Genomic DNA, 22,203 nt, shown 5'->3' with positions numbered 1-22,203 from the left:
TTGAAAATTTACCATAAATTATCCAGAAAGAATTAGGAGTCATTCCTTATATTTACAGATTCCATTTTGAGTATAGTTTCATTAGAAACAAATGGAACCAGTATTAAAGCCCTGTACAGAGAGATATCCAAGTTGTAACGGGCGAAGGTCAGAGCAGTCGATCCCTGTAACATGGGTGACTTTAACTAATAAAATGTACCAATTGGCCCAACCAAAAATTCTAAAAATAAATCCATGGATGGGTATATGAGTCTAAATTCAGGGAAAATTTACAAAACCAGTTTCTGAGTTTTGAAACTCGAGATATGATTTTTAAGGCGACGGTGACGCAGTTTTCCAGCCTGACTGGTAATGTCAAATTGGTTGGTATCTTGAGAGGATTTGGCCGTTAACCCCTCGTGTCCGACACCGGCGTCGGTCACGAGTTTGGGGTGTTACACGGCATGCTCTGCCTTATCTCTTGAATAGATCAGAATGTCATCGATGAATACTACAACAAACTTGTCCAAATATGGCCGAAATATTCGGTTCATTAAATCCATAAACACGGTAAGATCAGTCATTAACCCAAATGGCATAACAAGGAATTCGTAGTGGCCATACCTCATTATGAAGGCAGTCTTAGGCACATCTGACTCTTTAACCTGCAATTGACAGTAGCTGGACCTCAGGTTTATCTTTGAAAATATCGTGGCTCCCTTGAATTGATCAAATAGATCATCAATCCTTTGCAAATGATACTTGTTCTTTATTGTCACCTTGTTGAGCATCATCTATACACAGCCTCATCGAACCATTCTTCTTTTTCACGAATAGTACAGGAGCGCCCCAAGGCAAAAAGCTCGGCCGTGCAAAACCCTTGTCAGTCAACTCTTGTAATTGAACTTTCAACTCATTCAATTCTGTTGGGCCCATCCTATATGGAGCAATCGAAATAGGCGTAGTACCGGGAGTTAAATCAATGCCAAACTCTACCTCCCTAACAGGAGGTATCCCAGGAAATTCCTCCGGAAACACATCCGAATACTCACATACTACCGGTACAGATTCAATCTTTAATTCAGACTCTTTCATGTTAAATGCAAAGGCAAGGTAAGCTTCTTACCCCTTTCTCACACATTTCTGAGCAGACATGGAAGAAATCACTACAGGCATACCATTTAATTCATCTGATTCAACCTGAAGAACATTACAATTCTTACATTTCAGTTCAATAAACTTTCTTCCAAAATTCACTACCACATCATGAGCGGTTAACCAGTCCATACCAAGAATTACATCAAATTCATCAAATGGTAATAGCATAAGATTAGCCAGGAAATAATGACCTCTAATTATTAAAGAGCAATTCCTACATACTTGTTCAACTATCACATACTTGCTTAGGGGGTTTGACACTTTTATCATGAAGTCTGTAGACTCAACAGGCATATTCATACTAGATGCCAGTTTTACACATACATAGGAATGGGTAGATCTCGGATCAATCAAAGCAACAACAGAAGTATCATAGAGAGAAAAAGTACTCGTAATCACATCAAGGGATGAAGCCTCTTCACAAGCGCGAATGGTGTAAGTCCTCGCAAGTGCTATTCCCTCAGGTCTCCCAGCTGGTTCTCTAGGTGCACCATTGTTACTCTCTCCATTTCCTGGATTTTTCTGTGGTCTTCCTCTAGAAGTAGTGTTGCCTGACCTCGCACTCTAAAATTTTTCCTTTTCAACCATTTCAGGACAATCTTTGATAAAATGGTCATGTGAACTGCACTTAAAACATGCCTGACTATTCATCCAGCATTCACTGGGGTGACATCTGCCACAATATTGGCACTTAGGTCTATTAGGTCGAGCGTTACCCACACTTGCTATTGAAGTAGTCTGAGCCTTGTGACTTGAATACTGTTTCCAATGGTTCCTAGTTGAAAACCCAGATGAAACACTCGATTGAGTATTAAACTCTTTCGGTTTCTTAGTTGAGGACTGAAATGATTGACCCATTAGTCTCTTCTTTGAATCTCAAAACTCTAATTCTACTTTTCTCTTCTCTTTAGCCAATTCCTCGGCTTTACAAGCTCTCTCCACAAGCACAACAAATTCTCTCAGTTCAAGTACACCTACCATCAACCGGATATCTTTGTTTAATCCATCTTCAAATCTTTTGCACATGATGGCCTCAATCGATACATATTCTCAAGCGTATTTGCCCAGTCTCATGAATTCATGCTCATATTACGTTACTGTCATTCGGCCCTGCTTTAACTTGAGGAATTCTTTCCTTTTCTGATCAATAAATCTTTGGCTAATATATTTCTTATGGAATTCTTCTTGGAAGAACTCCCAATTAACTATTTCCCTTGGTGCCATCGACATAAGGGTGTTCCACCACTGGTAGGCCGAGTCTCTCAGGAGGGACACAACACACTTCATGTATTCTTTAGGAGTGCATGATAACTCATCAAACACCCTAATAGTATTCTCAAGCCAGAACTCTGTGACAGCCCTAATTTGGCCCTAGTCGAAAAGTGGTTTCAGGATCACAAAACCGAGTCCCAAAAATAATCAAATGTTATATTATGTGTTTATTTCATGTGAAAGTGCATGTGTGAAAATCCCATGCTTTGATTCTGCCATTTGTGAGTGAAATTATGAAATAGGACCTATGTGAAAATTTTTGAAAATGCTATAGGCTAATATGTAGTGGCCTAATAAATAGTAGTGCAAAATAGGAGGATTTGCATGTCAAACTCCCCATTTTAATTGTAGTGGCCGGCCATGGTGTTAATGGTAGACAACATGTGCAAATTTTTTTATTGAAGTTATGGCATAAGTATGACACAAATAATATATGTTATTTTATGTCATAAAATGTTTAGTAATAGAATAACAAAAAGGAAGAAAAGGAAGGTTTTTGTTCATTCTTGTTCATGAAAGCTGAAAGTAGAAGAGAAAGGAGAGGAAAAGATCTCTTGAATGTTCGGTCACTTGGGGAAGAAAAATCCAAGGTAAGTTCATGGTAGTTTGCTTCTATCTTGATGTTCATGAGTTCTTCTTGATTCTACCCTAACTCATGAAGCATATTTTGATTTTTGGTTGTGTTGTGAGCATTCAGTCATGAATTAAAATGAAGGAAATGGTTGTTGTTTCATGTCCTTTTGATGAAAAATGGAAGATAGGTGAAGTTGAGCCAAGCAAATGAGCATGCATGTGCCTTAGATGCTAAGGGAAAAATCGGCTAACATGTTGTGCTTTAAAATGATGAAATGAAGATTATGCTTAAGTAAAATTATAGATATGTGATGATTGATTGGTGATATGCATGTTTAAATAACATGCATGCAAGGTATGTGCGAAAGAGTGATTTGGTAATATATCTGTTTGGGACAGCAGCAGTAACATGATTTTGGAAAATCACCATAAATTGTGGGAGATGAGTTAGAAGCTGTATAAAGAGATGAGTTAGAAGCTGAATAAATTATGTAATTAATGCTTAATGAGTCTGGTTTCTTATAAAATAAACCGTGTAAGCAAAAGAATTTCCGATAATGAGATATTTGAAGTGATGTGGGATAGGGTCAGAATGACTTCTAGATCCTCTGTTCTGTCTTTATAAAATCATTATAAATTGTAAACAAATGTTCATAAGATGAAATTTATATGCTTAGACTCCTTAATGAGCCTAGTTTCAAATAAATAAACGAGAACATATTTTGAATTCTGTATAATGAGAAATTTGATTCGTAGTGAGGAGTGGTCAGATTAGTCAAACAGTGAAGCATGGGAAACTTTAATAAAAATCTGGTATTGATTAGCCAAACTAAAAATTCTGAAAATTTTATGGATGAAAGATATATGAGTCTATCTTCAGGGAAAATTAACGGCACTTGATTTGGAGTTCCGTAGCTCCAGTTATAAATGATTTAGTGACTGTTGCTCAGGAAGACAGCTTGTAGTGAAATTATGATTATGTGGTAAACATTGACAAAAATTTGTTAATGAGTTGCTTATTGATTTCTTATAAGCTTACTATGATCAGTAGGTGTGAAATTCGAATATATATATATATATATGTATATATTATATTTTGGAAGTGATGCTCGAATAGTCGAATAATGACTAGTTTAAAATCCTTGAATTTAAGCTCAAGAGCATAGAGGGGCAAAATTCGGATAAGGGAAAAGAGAAAGTAATCGAATAGCCGTTGTAATCGTTCGGCAACATTCAAGGTAAGTTCTTAAGTGTTTAAGCTCGATTCCTTTTTATATGCCCAAGAGTTAAATTAATATGGAAAAGGGAATGTAAATTTTATTTAGTTAATGTGCCGAATATGTAATGATTTAAGGCTATAAGCCGATTATGGCTATTATGCTTAAGTTGAATTGGATTTGGAAATTTGATGCACTAAATGAGTGTTACAATGAATAAACTGTGCCGTATATGTGCTGGTGGAGATATCACGATTTGTGATTATTAAATACCTAAAGGAAACCATGATGTGTATAAAATTATTATTATTAGTCCTTTGTGGTAGCCGAATATGGCTTGGCACTAAAGTGATTAAATGTGAACTTCGATGAGGTAAACTATTAATAGTGTTGTGCTATAAGACTATGAGCTAATACGATATGTGGATTCGTTCCGTGAAGTAAATTATTAAGGTATGTGATATGTACTTATGCACGTTAAATCGATTGGAATTGAATTATGAATGTGAATTGCGAAGCATAGGTAAAAATGCCTATGACATATATGTGAGTAAGGGTAAAACCATCGTAAATTATCGATAAGGATGGGCTATGTGCGGAACCATCTTATAATTGCTAATTTGAAAGGTTGTGTGTGAATCAGTGAGCAATATGTATATATTAGATGAATCGTGACCTTTTGGTTCTACTTGAATTAAGTTGTGCGATAAATAATTTATGTATATGACTTATAGTCGAATGGTCACTATGGGTTAAGTTTGAATGGTGAAATGGATATGTGATATTTATGAATGACTTTTGAACCGAAATGTAAACGATGGTGTTCATATGGAGCTTATACCCGAATGTTGCAAATGACTACGAATGTGATATGTTGAATGAGATGTATTAATATATGATTAAATATGCATGATATTTGATGTGTATTGGGTTAAATCCTGCGGAGCTTCTCTTTGGTATTATATCCGGATAAATCCATGAGCCTAGTCTTTGGTATTATATTTGGGCCTTCGTGCCTAGCGTGCTTAGTCTTGGTGATGTGTATTCGCCTTCGTACCTCAGCAGTGCTTAGTTGGTGATGTGTATTCGCCTTCGTGCCTCAGCGAGCTTCGTGCGGTGATGTGTATTCGGCTTTCGTGCCTCAGCGAGCTTCGTGCTTGCGTGATGTGTATTCGCCTTCGTGCCTAGCAGCGTAATGTCGGTGAAATGATATATTATGTGAATTCGATGTTCCTTGTAAGATAAGGGTTTAGCCGAATGTTAAAGATGAAATGATAGTGTATTGTATCATGCTTATATGGCCTACTGGCAAGTATAACATGTTGGTAAAAATGCAATATGCTTTTATAATCGAATGATAAGTTTGAAATGAACGTGAGTGAAATGTTATGCATAAGCTATCAAATGCTAAGTGTGAAAATGAGATGAAAGAAAAGTGTTTGAGATGTATAATTATATATGTTTGAATGATGTTAGTACTTAATTGATATGAATATGTTATATGGAACTTGTTGACTTGATTATTCGGGCTTTTGAGCTTAGCAAACTATAATGCCGGTGAGATACTATTCGGGCCTTCGAGCCTAACAGGCTATAATGCCGTGAACTGATATCGGCCCTCGAGCCTAACAGGCGAAATGCCTGTGATTTGAGAAAAGTCCATGACTAAGGTACCTCGTGTTAGGTTGTCAAATGAATACATTCAGTACGTTAAGTGGGCCAGGTACGCATTATGTACTCATATGTGAGTTTGATCTGCAATGAATCATAAGCGTGCATTGTGATACATACGTGAATAAATGTTATAACTATATCTATGATCATGATACACCGGGTCAGGGTGTGAAAGTATGTGAAAGTATTCGATTTAATTATGTTATACGAATTCAGATTAAGTGTGATAAGAATGCTGAACGTGCATTATGTGTTTGTGTGTATTCGGCCAGATGGCAATATACCTAGAATATGGCCACTTAAGAAATTGAATAATCGAAGTATAATTGTGTTTATTTGTTTGCATTGCTTAAGACTTACTAAGCTTATGAAAGCTTACTCCGTTGTTACATTCCTCTGTTTTATAGATTGTTGACTTCGGTTACCTGCTCGGGTTGGAGTTCACCGGAGATATTATCACACTGTCGAACTCATGCTATTGGTGTAAGTAAATCCTAGTATTTCGAGTCTATGGCATGCATAGGGTTTTAATGTTGAGTATGTGATATTATAATTTAGCCAAAGGTGTTGGCTAGTGATGTTTTGGGCCTCGTAAGCCCATATATGGGACAGATTGCATGTGAAAAGAAAAGTTATAAATTGATTGAAATTTTTTGGCACTATTTTTATGTGATTGACTGAGTTTAAGTCGGGCAACACCTCGAACCCTGTTCCGGCAAAGGATACGGGCGAGGGGTGTTACAAACTCTACCTTCTCAGGGTCATCATCTTTACTAGCTCGGAACTCTTCTGCTCATTGTTTCTGAATCTTATCCAACGAAGGTCTATTCAGTCTCACAAAGTCCATACCTTGAGGTGCTACAAGGATAGGTTAAGGAATACGTAGGGGTGAAGTGGGTTGAGCGTTTGGGTTCGTTCGAATGAACTCCGTATACCAGGCGTCCATCCTGTGGAGAAAGGCTTCTTTGCCTTTTTCTCCTCTACTAATAGTTTCGTGCCTACTCTCAGCTAGCACTGGCCCTTCAGCGGGAGTAGGCGCGTTGCTTTCTACATCATCCGCCACTGCTCTGCCGGGATCCACTGACTATATGAAAACACATTTTAATATTTTCAGGAGTCGTCACACTATCATTATATATATATGCGTATGGCATGTATAGCTAGACTCAAATATTCTAGGTTAGTCCGAGAATTGACTAAACTATAGCTCTGATACCACTAAATGTAACACCCCTTCCCGTATCAGAAGTCGAGACAGAGTTCGAGGCATTACCAGACTAAAACATAAGCATTAACGCGTAACCAAGCCATAAGTTCAATTTTAAAACTTTACAATTTCATGTAAATCGTCCTTTATAAGGGCTTACGAGGCCCAAAACATACATCAAAGGTGGTTCGGGACTAAACCGAGGACTTTAGAAAATTTTAGGATAACTTAGAAAAAATTTCCTACCTTAGGGAGTCACACGCCCATGTGGGTAGGCCGTGTGGTTACACATGCCCGTATGGCTTGGGACACGCTAGTGTCTTTAACACGTGTAACTCTTGACTATGACGTCATCATGCAATTAGGGTCACATGGCCAAGTCACACGCTCGTGTGCTTAGGCCATGTGGCGAATTAAATTCTTGAAATTAAGTGTAGACTTCACACGGCCTGGGCACACGCCCATGTCCTAAGGCCGTGCTTGTCACACGACTGAGACACACGGCCGTGTCTCTACCTGTGTATTTACTACTGGGTATTCTGTTTGCATTAATTGGGGTGCAAGGGACATACGGTCTAACCACATGCCCATGGGGAAGACCGTGTGTTACACACGGCCTAGACACACGTCCGTGTGGATAAATTTTAGGCTATTTTCCAAGCCATTTGTTGCCCTTAAATGCTCATTTGCTTATTCATCTAAGATGGCATGCAACCTAGTATATTTAGTCACTTGAAAACTCATAAACATGATTATTTCATGCCTTTGTAATGACAACATGTCACTTATCCAACACATCATACTTACATATGACATTCCACACCAATTTCATATTCATTCATTGTGCTAACCCTACTTTTAAATTACCTAATCATACTATAAATTGGGCATACTTATTAACCATGATTCATTCACTTAGCACATGTACCATTCATCACACATCTCATCCACAAACAAACACATCAAACATAAAACATTGCATGCATGTATAATTGATTAGGGTTACAACCCAAATGATCAATATGGACCATATCACATAGCCATATACAAAGTAAATAAATATTTCTATAAGCCAACCCATTTGACTAGAACAATATGACATATAGCAAAAAGAAAAAGTCCCTATACATGCTATACTCAAGATATTGAGACTAACCCCAAATGTCTAGTTGATAGTGTGATTGGGCCTCCGACGTCCATCGATCCCCGAGTTGGCTTTGCAATACTATAAGAAAGTAAGAAAGATAGGGGAGTAAGCATAAAGCTTAGTAAGTTCACATGCAAATAAATAGCAACATGATCATATATATATATATATATATATATATATAACCATTTATGACATAACATAGATTTACTTAAGTGTTATCATGAATTTATAGATGTAACTCAAATTTGTAAACATAACTTACACGTTTTCAATCTTACCAAACATTCATCACCTATCGAGCTCACTCATATGAGTTTATCGTGCATAACTGTACCAACTCAAATCACACTGTCATATTCTCTCTTCATTGATTTACTTGTCGATTAACTCACAAATTTACCTGTTGAACATTCAGAATATTATTGGATACACGGAAGACTTGAACTTAGTGCATCAAATGTAGCCACATGCTACCTCATATCACAATCACATATTGCTCACTCACGAGCTAATCACGGGCCTGCTCACACAAGCTGAAAGTCAAGGCGTAACTACTCGGGCTGCTCACACAAGCTGACAAGTACCTGTAACACATGCCGGGCTACCTAGCCACCGATAGAATGTACAAGACCAGCACCCGGATTCACATATCACATATACACACATATTCATGAGTTCATATCTACATAGTTCCTAGTGACATGTCACATTGTATCCTAAACTATTCCTAAGGTTCAAACGGGGTTTTTCTTGGTATCTCATATTCGTCGAATTCATTCAAAATCTCGTGCACATAGGTTACAACATCATTCATACACTTGACATAATAAGTAATCATATAAACTCATACATTAAAAAAATATTAAAAACATGATATATCTTGGATTATTTACACATGAACTTACCTCGGTACCAAATATGGATGATTTATACGATCTAGTCTAAAATCTTGTTCTTTCCCCGGTCTAGGTCCGGACTCCGTTTTTCTTGATCTATAATAGCAAATTCAGCTCATTTTATCATCACATTGTTCAAAATAGTCCATAAATTACAATTTGGTAAAATTACCCCTAAACTTTCACATAATTATAACTTAGTCCCTAAGCTCGTAAAATGAAATGTGTTCATTTTCTTTGATACCCAAGCCTAGCTAAACTTATAACACACTCATATTAGCCCACATTTTCTTTCAAATTAGATTTTTAATAACTTATTTTACAACTTTTACAAAAAGGTCCTTTTTAGGTGTTTTCATGAAAAATCACCTAGTAAAAGATGTTTATCACACACTAAACTCTCATATTCCTCTATAAATCATCAAAATACATACATGTCACACATGGGTAAATTTTCATACATGAACCTTGTCGAAACCAGTTCTTTAAAAGAGAGAATTTTGAAAACGGGAGTCGCCACCAATCTTTTAAGGTGTGATAGGATCACCTTATAAAACATTTTGGTCTACGAAGAATGTGAGAAAATAGGTTCGGGATTCGGTTACACATGAGGAAGGATTAGCACCCTCGCAACGCCCAAAATTGGTACCAAATTGAATAGTTTTCTGTCTTGATGTCAAAAGTTTGAAAGAATTTAAAAGTAGGATCCCTTTTTGAAACTAAATAATTTGAGTTGAAAATCGAGATTCCTTCGCTCCAAAAGAATACAAATATCACATCCAGCATGATTCGACACGATATTCTTAAACTTTCGTAACTGAAATCATCTTGTGATTTACAAAATCTATTTAGAAGGATACTTTAGACATTTAGACATTTAGACAAACGGGAAATCGCAACCCAGCATGTTAGGGCACTACTTCCCGAATTCCTAAATACAAAAACATTGCCTCATTTAAAAAAAAATCTTTTGGATTAAATGAAGTATAAAATTTTAAAACAATGATGCATTTAACATATTACAAGATATCAATATTAAATAATATAAACTACATGATGCATACTTTAACATTACATGCAAATATAGTATAGAAAATGATAAATAACGACATAAATTACACAATATACATTAACATTTCATGCATATGTAATCATAAATAACATAAATATACATACATTATCATTTCATGCAAAATACAACATAGAGAATAATGAATATAACAATATAAATTACATAATATATACAATAATATTTCATGCGAAACAATCAATTTTCATGCAAATACATAAAAACAATAAATAAAATAACAAATAATTTATGAGATAAAATTAACATATTAAAACAATACTAAATAAATATAAAAAGGATACAAAAATAAACAAACAAATTATGAACATATAAAAAGGGATAAAATCTAAATACAATAAAAAAATAAATGAGGTAAAAATATTTAAAACAATATATAAATAATAAAGAAGAATTTTTAAAAAATGGTTAATATATAAAAATATATTATATGATATAATAACTGAATATATATATTTATAAAAATATTAATATATTAAATAGGAACAAAATTTTATATTAAATTTTAGAATATTACGTACTAAACACTAAATAATGATATATAAAATGTAATTTTCAATAATAATTTACAAATTTTAAAATTATACATAATAAATAATTAATAATAAAATGATATAGTAAAATAAAAATAATATAATGAATACTAAAAGATATAATATATAATAATTTTTATACATATAAATAATATTGATAGTAAAGATAAATAATATATAAAGTATTTAATAAATAAATTATATAAAAATATTTAAAAGGATTAAAATTAAATAAAAATAAAGCTCTAGGGTTAATTTTAAGATAAAAAATTTTGGACCTAATTGAAACGTGCGCTAAAATCGAGGAACTCACCGAGCAATTAGCCCTAATTCCAAAAGCAGGCCGTTCTCAAAATAAGTCTTATAATAGCAACTAGGACTAAATTAAAACAAAAATAAAAGGTTAGGTCCAAATTAAAAAAAAAATAAAATGAAATTATAAATATTAAAAATGCAGAAGGATCAATTGGGGAATTACCCCTTTAAATAAAAACACGCGGATCCTACCCGGGTCACGGGTCAACGCGCGGATCCTAAGCTTTGAAACGACGCCGTTTTGAAGCTTATCGTTTTAAGCAAAACGACGCCGTTTCCATGAGGCTATATAAGCCAAATTTTGGCCCCAAAAATTCATTTTAAACCTGTTTTTTAAAAAAAACCAAAGTAACCTCTGAAAGGAGGCAGAGAGCAGGCCCTCGGAGCTCCATCGAGCCTCCATCATCGGGCTCCCACGCGCCCACGCGCCGTCATTAGCCTCGCCGGATACGGCGGCCGGAAGCTGAAAAGCTTCGATTTTTAGCGCAAATCTGACGGTAAACCTCTCTTTGCTTTATTTTTAGCGATATTTAAATGTATTCATAAAGAAAAATAAAGTAAAAAGAACAAATCACCTCTGTTTCTTTAATCAACTATTGTTATTTTATTGTATATGTGTATATATCAACTGTAGTTTTACATCGTTTCAATTCGGGCTTTTATAGCCACTAAAAATCATCATAAAATAATATTTACAATGTTTGATTTTATTTCTTGCTATATTTGCCTCTGCTATTCTTCTTTCTTTTTTTTACAGGTACCAGCGAGAAATCCGACGACGATAGGGTGTTGATGGTGATTTACTGACGCGCTGATTAAGGCGATGATGGCACGAATCTGTCGGTGATGGGATTGGCACACCGATTGCGGCGCGAGTTTGGGGCCTTCATTTGGTGCTTGCGGCGCCTAGGGTTTCAGAAACCCAACAAATAAACACGGCCCTAGGCTTTCTGTCTCCTGTTAATGGTTTGGGCCCTTTGGGCCGTGTTTATTTATTGGGTTGGGTGTAACCGGGTATTTGGGTTTTAGACTAATTGGGCTGTAACCAAATTTTGGGTTATCAGGCCTTTAAGCCTATTTATTGTAATTTGGACATTTAACAGGAACATTTTATTTATTTAGTTTATAAATTTTTGTTTATTTTATTTCACGGGCCCGGGAAAAAATGGGTTCCTACAAACCTACTTCAAATAAGGGTGGAAATAGGTAAATCAAGCTACGATGACTTCAAAAATGTAAAGAACATTAAAAAGGGGCTCGGGAGCACTTACAATCAAGCTTGAAAGTTGAACAAAACCCTAACTATGGTGCCTTGAGAGTTTCAGCCAAGCATGAAGAAGATGAGCATATTTTTGCTTTGATTTTTCCCTTTTTATTCTTTTAATTATCAAATGACCAAAATGCCCTTAGGGTTTTTCCTTTAAAATTTTTCCCACACATGTCCATTTTTGTCGAGACTTTTAGAAATTGGTTAAATTGATAATTAGGACCTTCTAATTTATAATCTAAATCAATTTCATGCTAAAAGCTTCTAGAACACAAGTTTTTCATCTTATTCAATTTGGTCCCTAAAGTTCAATTGGACATTTTATGTATAGAATTTCTTCATGAAACTTTCGGACAAGCATGCAATCATTTCATAGACCTCACGAGAATCATAAAATAATTATTTCTATTTCAAATTTGTGGTCTCAAAACCACTATTTTGACTAGACCCTAATTCGAGATGGTACAGAAATAGGAAGTTTAGTTATCATAAGTAATGGTTTAGACATGAATCAGAGGTGTTCAATCAATAATTTCTTTAAACCATTATGCGTATAAATAACAATTTTTTGGAAAATTTTTTTCAAATTAAATCAATAAAAAGACTAAGTTATAAACTCATCAGTATTAGCAAGATGAATTGACTTAATCGCATGATCTGAAATTAATTATTTAAAAAAGCAATTTTGAAAATGACAAGTTGTAAGTTGATAACACATATGTGATTATTTTGTAGATGCATATACCAAAATCATATAATATCAAAACTATCTACATGGTGGATAAATGGACCCATATTCATTTCAGAAATGCAAGACATTAAATCTCAACTTTAGCTAGTGAGTTTCTAATAATCAATTTTCATTGAGAACAAGCAACAAATGAGAATTCTTTAAATTAAAAATATTGGTTCTTTAATGAATGTCCATATAAATTCTCAATTAATTTTCGTATCATATATGATCCAAGATGGTTTAACTGGTCATGCCAAGTAGTAAATGCATTTGAATCAGTAAACTTCTAGATTACTTTAACATGCATTTCAATTGTACTAATAATATCAATATAAATTGTGACAAATTGATACTTTTACTGTCATTCTTTTATTTTGTATCCACATATAAGAACTATTTTAACATTTACTACTAGAAATGTCTAAATCAATGTGAAGTTTATAATTCCACTAAGTTAACAAAATATAATTTTCAAATAATTATATGCAATATTCGCTTTAGGAAATATGCCAAAAGCTTCAAATATCCAAAAGAAATTATTATAAAATTTATTATATTTATTGCAAACATTCACTTCAAGGAATGTGCAAAAGTAATTTAGACAATAATGTAAGCATATGTCATATTTCCTACCAATAAGATTATATAGATATCATCGCTTTAAGGAATGATAAATTAATATAAATCATTAAACATTTTGTACTAAGAATAAAAATTTGACAATATTTTGAATAATCCATCTTCTTCTTATATATTTGTCAATAATGACAATAAGTTAAATTTTCATATGTGTTATGAATTGTTACATTCACTTAAGGGAATGAAGCAAAAGCTGTGGAACAAATAACTCGTTATTTTTTTAGCCATAATGAGATATGAGATCAATTCAAAATACCAAGAATAACTAACTAGGTCAAGTACAAAAAAAAAGCCTAAATTAAATATATCAATAAAAGTCACATCTCTAACATAAAAATATGAAATAATGGAAAACTAGCATTTTTTTTTCTTTCATAACCATCATCATAAACATGCATGAAATTTAATTCAAAATCCAACCATTCATGCTCATAGAACTTTTCATTTACAATTGCTCATGTCATTTCTCTAAATAATTAATACATAGAATAATATAAAACGTATGAACTACTACTACCTTTAACAATTATTTGAACTGAATTAAATCCGAAAAACCATAAAATTCATTAGTTTATTAACACAAATTTACATATTAGATATGTTTTAATCAAATATATTATTTAATTATAAAACCTACTATAGCAACATAAATAAATCAGTTAATATTCATTTTCATGAACAAATGAGATGCTTAAAACAATATGTAACACATGAAATTAAAACTTAAAAGAAGACCATCTCAAATATTTAAACCATATATCAAGTTGATTTAATATTTAAAGATGTACTTTTTTTTCGTGTTGAGTCTTGACTATATTATTAAGAAGTAAGCAAATTAAACTCCAGTAGTAGACTTTGAATCCAATCAAAATCTATTAATAGCAAACTTTGATAGTGAATCTTATTTTCCAGGTGTACAACAGGTACATAACCAATAACTTTTCATACATGAGTTTTCTCTCTTGCAAGTTCTCATCAGAAATATTCTTTCACGTAATTTTAATTGAGAACTTATTCTGAATACTATAGAGTTATACTCATAGTTTTGAAAAAAAAACTTGCAACTTCAGGTGCATCCAACCATAACAAGATTTAGATAAAAGTATCATATTCTATTGCTCATAAGTAAATATTTTACAGTCAAATATTTTGCTTTCAACCCCTTAATGAGGATAATGATAAAAGAAGATCACAAAGATAGTCATAATCAATTCAATTTAATAACAAGAATAATCAATAATTCAATCCTCTTTTGGTTGATATGAAATACAATATTTTCCTCATTCACAATCTCAATATGAGATCCATTATGAATATCTTTTAAAACCAATGGATTAACCATCACAAGATATTAATATATTAGCTCTTTTGGAGCTTTCGACTAATTTTGTACTACCAAATATTGAAATAATATTGATTTTTATTTTCTTTTATGCTTGGGTTCACTTCAGGGAATGCAATAGATTTAGTAAGACGAACTTATAAACGTCTCAATAGATTCTTTATTTCTTAATCACCATAGCAAACATGCGTGGATTTTAAATCAAAATCTATCTATCCATGTTGTCACGATTAGTCTCCAATTATAATAAACATGATATAATAAATAAATCATAGTAAAATATACCTGAAGAGCTTTAACATCATCGTAATCACCTACGTAAGGATTATAAAAATTTCTTTGGATAATAATTACTCATAGTGTGCAGGCCTCAATTGAATATTGAAATTGCAATAGCTCTAGAAGGCAATCGAAAACAATTTGAGCAGCAAATTTGGAGTGATCGTTTTATAAAATAAAAGACAAAGAGAATGAGAGAGCAAAGAGAGGACGCATTTTATTAATCAATTGGAATACTTACAAAGCTTCTCCAAAGACTCTATTCATAGGCAGAAGAAGTATAAATGAAGTAGAGATATACTTTTAATGACTATTAGTAGGGGTGAGTATTTGATCGAGTTGAGTTGAATCGAGTAAAAGATTTTCGAGTTAGTTGAGTTGATAAATTCTATGTTAGCAACCGAACTCAATTTGAATTTTTTTCTAATCAAATCGAATCGAGTCAAAAATTTTGAGTCAAGTTAACGAATCCTGTTATTTATACTTAATGTTGCATTTAGATGGATTGATTAATTAACTAGTAGACGAAGTACAAGATTATTTAACTACATAAACAATATAATGATTTTGCCTTTTAACTTAATGGATAAACATTCATCAAAACGACATAGTTTTATCTTTTCTTATTCGGATTATCAGATAACTTGAATTGTGTAATTCATATTAAAGTTAAACCGAAAAATTTAATTTTTTATTCGAGTTGATCCGAATAACTTGATTAACTCAAAAAATTCGACCTATTTAATTCAAAAATTGAATTTTTTATCGAGTTTTTTGAATCGAATCGAATTTTGCTAATCCCTAACTATTAGAATTTAAAGTATATTAAAACTTATCTTAATTTTGAAAAGCATCCACTTAATAAGATATTTATAACACCATTTATATATATTAAATTATTTGTCATTACACCTAAATTTTGTACTTGTAAAAATATTGAAACCACATGAACAGAAGACATTTTTATGGAAAACGAAAACGTTTTAAATTGTAAAATTAATCACTAAAATTTCAAATATTTTAAAAGCCTTTTACTTTTTCAAGACTGACAAAATAACCTTAATTCTTTCTTAATAGTGAATTTGATTTCGTTCATTTATTTAATTTTTTGTTAAATTTAGAAAAAAATCAATTTAATTCTTTTGATATGGGTTTGGTACTTGAATTGGACACTTTTTCCTAATATGATATTTTTGTTAATTTTTTACCTAATCCAAGACGCATATTTGAAAAAAATCATATATTTTAGTACCCAAAAGTAAATGTGTTAACTTTTTAGTGATTAATTCAAGTTTTAAGGTCGATTTGATGAAATTATTAGGTTTGAATTTTTCATGATTTTGTAAATAGAATAAATTTAATGTTAATTTGAATTTGTTTAATTTTGTGTTTCATTTGTCAATTTCAGTCCATGATAAAATTGCATTTTTATGATTGATTTGATGAAAGTTAATTCTAATAATAATAGCTAATTATGAGTTCTCATCATATTGAAAAGAAAATATGATTTCTCATCAAATCATATTTAAAATCTAAATTAAACACTGAAAAATTAACACTATTATCTTCAGGTACCAAAATATATAACTTTTGTCAAATATAAATATCACATTGAACCTAAAAAAAAAAAACCATAGGTACCGCATTAAAAAAAGACATGATAACATATTTGGCCCTCCAACTTTACACAAAAATTAGCCCTTGTATTTCAACGCCAAGAGTTAGCTCTTCAAACTCTATGCAAAAATCTCAACCCAAAAATTCTTGGATCTCATCCAAAAATTCATCGCAAGTTGACTAATCTTCCAAACTTGAAAATTGATAGCTTGGTTGAATTGATTTTAATAAATTTCACCCCATTCATGCATGTATCTTCTAATAATACAAGGAGATTCATAAATAATATATACTCCCAACATTATTTGAATACTCATTTTGTGCATTGTGGTGGAGCAATTTGTACATATATTTTTCATTCAAAAATCTAAAATGGGTTGTATTTGACTCTTGACCAAAAACCAATTGTAATGGGGAGTACTTATCATAATTTATTGGCATGATGCGTACAAGTGTCGATTCATATAAAATATCATATCATTATACATATATAAAGAGTTTTATTCTCTAAAGATACGGTTTAGCTACTAACTGGAGGCATTTAATTCATAACTCTACTAAACCATTTTATACGTATAAGCAACAAGCTTTGCAATAGTTATTTGCACTGACAATCTAGCATGCAATAATCATTTAAAGCCTAGGAAGTAAACTCAAAAATATTAGTAAGGATTGTCTATTTTGCATAATCTAAAACATTTGTTCTTAAACAAATCATTAAACAAATAATCTCACAAAATACAGGTTGTGTGTTGATAACTCACATGTGATTATCTTGTATATGCATCTACTAAAATCATATCAAAACATCCGTATTGATCGTGATGGTCTAACCAATCATTGTTCTTTAATAAATATCCATGTAAATTCTTATCTTATCACATCATTACTGATCGGGATGGTCAAACCAATCATGCCAACTAATTAGTATTTTTGGGCTGCTAAACTTCTAGTTTTACTATGCACATGATTCAATGATACTAATGTAAACTTCTAGTTTACCATCTCATATGATTGAACCATAATAATATATACATAGTACAAAAACAATAGTCTTCTAGTACACAAAATTCTTACCCAATATAATAGACTTAATTATTCGTCTCATCATCCATAGTCTCAATATGATATCTATTACAACTTATATCCTTTTAAAGAAAAATAATTTATTTGAGACTGATTAGAACATAGAGCATTAATTATCTCTTTGTTTCTTCAGATAACAATGTATTAGCTCTTCTAAAGCCTTGAGTTAATTTTGTTCTGTGAAAGGTCAACATTGTAACAACTCAATTTTCAATGATACCGAAAAAGGCAATTTCGGAAGCCTATTTCTGTAAACCAAGTCTATAAATATTAAAAAAAATATATTTACATTGGTATAACAATATACTAGAGGTTGGTCCAATAATTTTGTTGAGTACGGTGACTAAATTGTAAAAGTCTTATCGCTATAGGTTTTTAATTGGCCTAAGACCTAAGGACTTAAATTACAAGTAACCAAAGGTCGAAAATTTTAATTAAACCATTTTGTAATATGACTTAGTACTTGATGATGGAAGAACCCACTTATATTGATTAATGGTGGATTAAGTTAATAAATTATGATTAATTTAAGTTAATTAGGTGATTAAGGATTTAATTAAAGTATATATATATTAAACATTAGTGAAAATTGTGTTCATCTTTTTCTTCTTCAACCGGCCAAAACTAAAAAACTGAAGGGAGAAGCCATTTTTGAAGTTTTACATTCGATCTTCAATTGGTAAGCATTTCCAAGCCCTTATTTTTGCAATTTTCATGTGTATGAGGTCACGAAAGCTTGATTTAGCTAGCCCATGTACCAATTTTTAAAACTGTTAAAGTGTTTAAAAATTTCCATTATCGATTTCTTGAAGAAATTGATGTTAAATTAATAGACTTTAAACTTAGATTATGAAAATAGACTAGATTGTAAAGTTTAATTGTTAATTTTGTTCATAAGGACTAAAGTGAATAAAGTGTGAAATTGTTAAGCATAAATAGATAGTAGGGAGTCTTTAAGGGATGTAATTAAATTCAATTTTTAAACTTAGGCTTAAAATTAAAAAATATGGTTATTTAGTTTTAGGGACTAAATTGAATAAAATGTAAAATTTTAAGGATATTGAAAAATGAAATTATATAGGTTCATTCATATCATGGCATAATATGAAAATGTTTGGTATTGATGAATTGTCTAAATTGATTGTATAAATTAAAAAAATTTGAATCAAACTGGTGATAATCGAGGAAAAGAAAAAATTGTCAATTAGTTTTTAAAGATTCAACTTGTTTGTTATTTTGATCAGGTAAGTTCATATGGTACTTATTTATATAGATTTTTTTGTATCTAATTTATAATTATATATGTGTTTGGTTGTGAATTGGTTCAAAGGGTGAGATTTGGACTAAATTGAAAAGTAATGTTAATATGTGTAATAGATGCCCGTGTGAACTTAATAAAGGTTAGGATACGATTGACATGCCAATAGGGTTTTATGCATGTTGTATGGGATTGAATATAAATGTTATCGAGGTCAAGCATTTTTTGTAGAGTCATAAATACATGTGACACAGGTTTAACTTGGACGAGTAACTTGATTTCATTTTAAAGGTTTAACATAGATGGGTAAGCTAACATGTATGTATATTCAGCTTGGATAAGCAATCAAATGTGTCTATATAAATGTTTAGCCCCGGCAGGTAACCCGACAGGAATATATACTCAACTCGGACAAACAATTAGTATGGTGTAGTTACCTATGTATTCGAGTTAAACTTGAAGGAATGTTGAATTGAGCTTGATTAATGTATTGGAAATCTGTCATGAATATGCATGTGATTACATAGTTCCTTGATTGAATGAGTTTAAAACTAGCTATACAAAATGACATGAATGGTAAGATAAGTGATTGAAATGCTATATGGTTTGTTTTCATGTTAATTCTCACCTTATTGATGCTTTACTTTGCCATGTCTAGCCAAATTGTGTCAAGTTAATGTTGCTTATTGTATTCAGATAAAAGATAAGGTAAGTTTTGTTTACTACTTATGAACTTACTAAGCATCATATACGTTTATCTAGTTTGTTTTCTCTTTCCCTTGTAGATCGTCACCTTGTGAAATTCGTCAAGCCGGACCGCCTAGAAGCTCATGCTATCCTATCGCCGAATTGGTAGCTATTTGGTTATTTTGAATCTAGGATTGTGACATGTATATAAGTGACTAGGTGTATCTTGGTTTGTCAATGTTTATAACTTGTCAAGTTTGACTTAACCATTTCATATATGGTGATGATTTTGTGTTTTGATTCATATATGAAGATGAACATATATTTGTTTCGTGCTTAATAATGTGATAATCTATGGCTAAGTGTAACATCCACGTTTTAATTCGGAGTTAAGTGCAGTGTTGGATTGGGTTAGGAATTAGTGCAAATTTTTTTGAAATAGAACAAATAGGAATTTTGAGTATTAAATCAGGAAATATTTAGACCTGATAGAAGATTAGAAAATACTCCTTAGATAGGAAAATTTTAAATAGATGTATTGACTTAATTGAAAGAATAGAGAAATTGTTATGGCCAAAGTAGAAAAATAAAAAAGTTAGGAGATACATAGTAGTGGTGGAAATGAAAGAGTGATTAAGAAAAAAATTAACCAAAAGATAAGTATGAGTCACCCTAAGAATTATAAAAGATGAGGAAGGATAAAGTGTAATTAGCCAAGTAGATATTTATTAGGCATAATGATTAGGGGCTATAGTGTAAAGATGGATGGCTAGAGGACTTATTAGCAATTTTACCATTTTAATTAAAAATGACGAGATATTTTAGTGGAATTGTGTAGAAAAGTGGAGAAAAAGATGAAGAGTGGAGGAAAATATGAAAAGTAATCATTTTTATCATCTAACCAAACCGTCACTTACCATTAACCCCCACCAAACTTTTATTTTTATTCCATTTGTATCCTTCCTCCATTGTTGAATAAACCAAGTGCAAAACCTTCCTTTTTCTTTGATATTTCTTTTGTAAAAACTACAAAGAAGGTTAGTGAGCATTTTAATCTCATGAGAGAACCCCCATAGATGTGTTAAAGGAGAGAAAAAAAGCAAGAGTTAGGGTTTTGGGTTTTCAAGGAGTTAAGATAAGAGACGAAGAAATTATCACACCATACATGTTTATTTTCATAATCTAGCATAGAAAAGTTATTTGATTTTAGTTTTAACTTATAAATGTTATATGTTCTTATGAAATTGAAGAAAAAGAAAAGAAGAGAAAAGATCAAATTGAAGAAAAGGGGAAAAAAAGGCCAATGAGTGAGAAGAGAAAATACTTCACCTCAACTATTTTGTTGTAAGTACTACAATGATTTAAATTTAATTTCTTTAAATGTTTATAATTTTAGTATAGAAATTATTTATGATAGAAATGTAAAATAAATATATATAAATATTAAACAAATGATTAAATTATGAAATTATGAAATATGTAAAGAAAAGTATAGGTGAAGAATATAAAATGATATAATTGTTTGAATACTAAGTAATGATGTTGCAAAAGAAATATATGTGTGAAAAAGGTATTATATATGTGATTTATTTATTAAGGACTGAATTGTGAAATAGGAAAAATGTCAAATATTTTTCGAGACATAAATTTATTATGAGAAATTTGTACTAAATTTGGTTTTAATACCCAAGTAGACAAAATTTAGAACTATTAGAATATTAGTGGCATACCATTAAAGGACCGTAGCATGCTTTCCGATTATTAGCACATTAATGCTCTCTGTTTAGCACATTAATACTCTCTGCATAGTACCCTAGTGCTCTCTGTTCATTAGTGCATAATAATGCACCTCTGTATTTGTTCCATATGTAACACCCCAAACCTGGCCCAGACGTTATGGCCGGATCCGACATGCCACATCGAAGCGTTCAAAACATTTTATATTATTGATCTAGAAAAACTTACTTAGTGTTTTAAAAGATAATTTCAGTATAGGTTAAAGTGAATGGAAGCTGTGCACCAGGTAGGAAATCGGAAAAAAGGAGGTGAGTCCATCGGACTGCTTAAGTACCAAGCTCCCTTCGGATCCAATCCTAGACATGCACACCGCCATTGCCACACCTTAACGTCATGTATATTTCTAGGAAACCGATTTGATTAAGTCCTTTTTAGGAAAAGTGATTAATTTTGGAAAATATCTTCATTGCAGAAGCTTTACTTGTTGTTGTGTTATT

The sequence above is a fragment of the Gossypium arboreum genome, chromosome 13 (genome assembly GCF_025698485.1).
Source record: "Gossypium arboreum isolate Shixiya-1 chromosome 13, ASM2569848v2, whole genome shotgun sequence".
In the NCBI taxonomy this organism is placed as follows: domain Eukaryota; kingdom Viridiplantae; phylum Streptophyta; class Magnoliopsida; order Malvales; family Malvaceae; genus Gossypium; species Gossypium arboreum.
Note: the sequence above shows the minus strand (reverse complement) of the source record.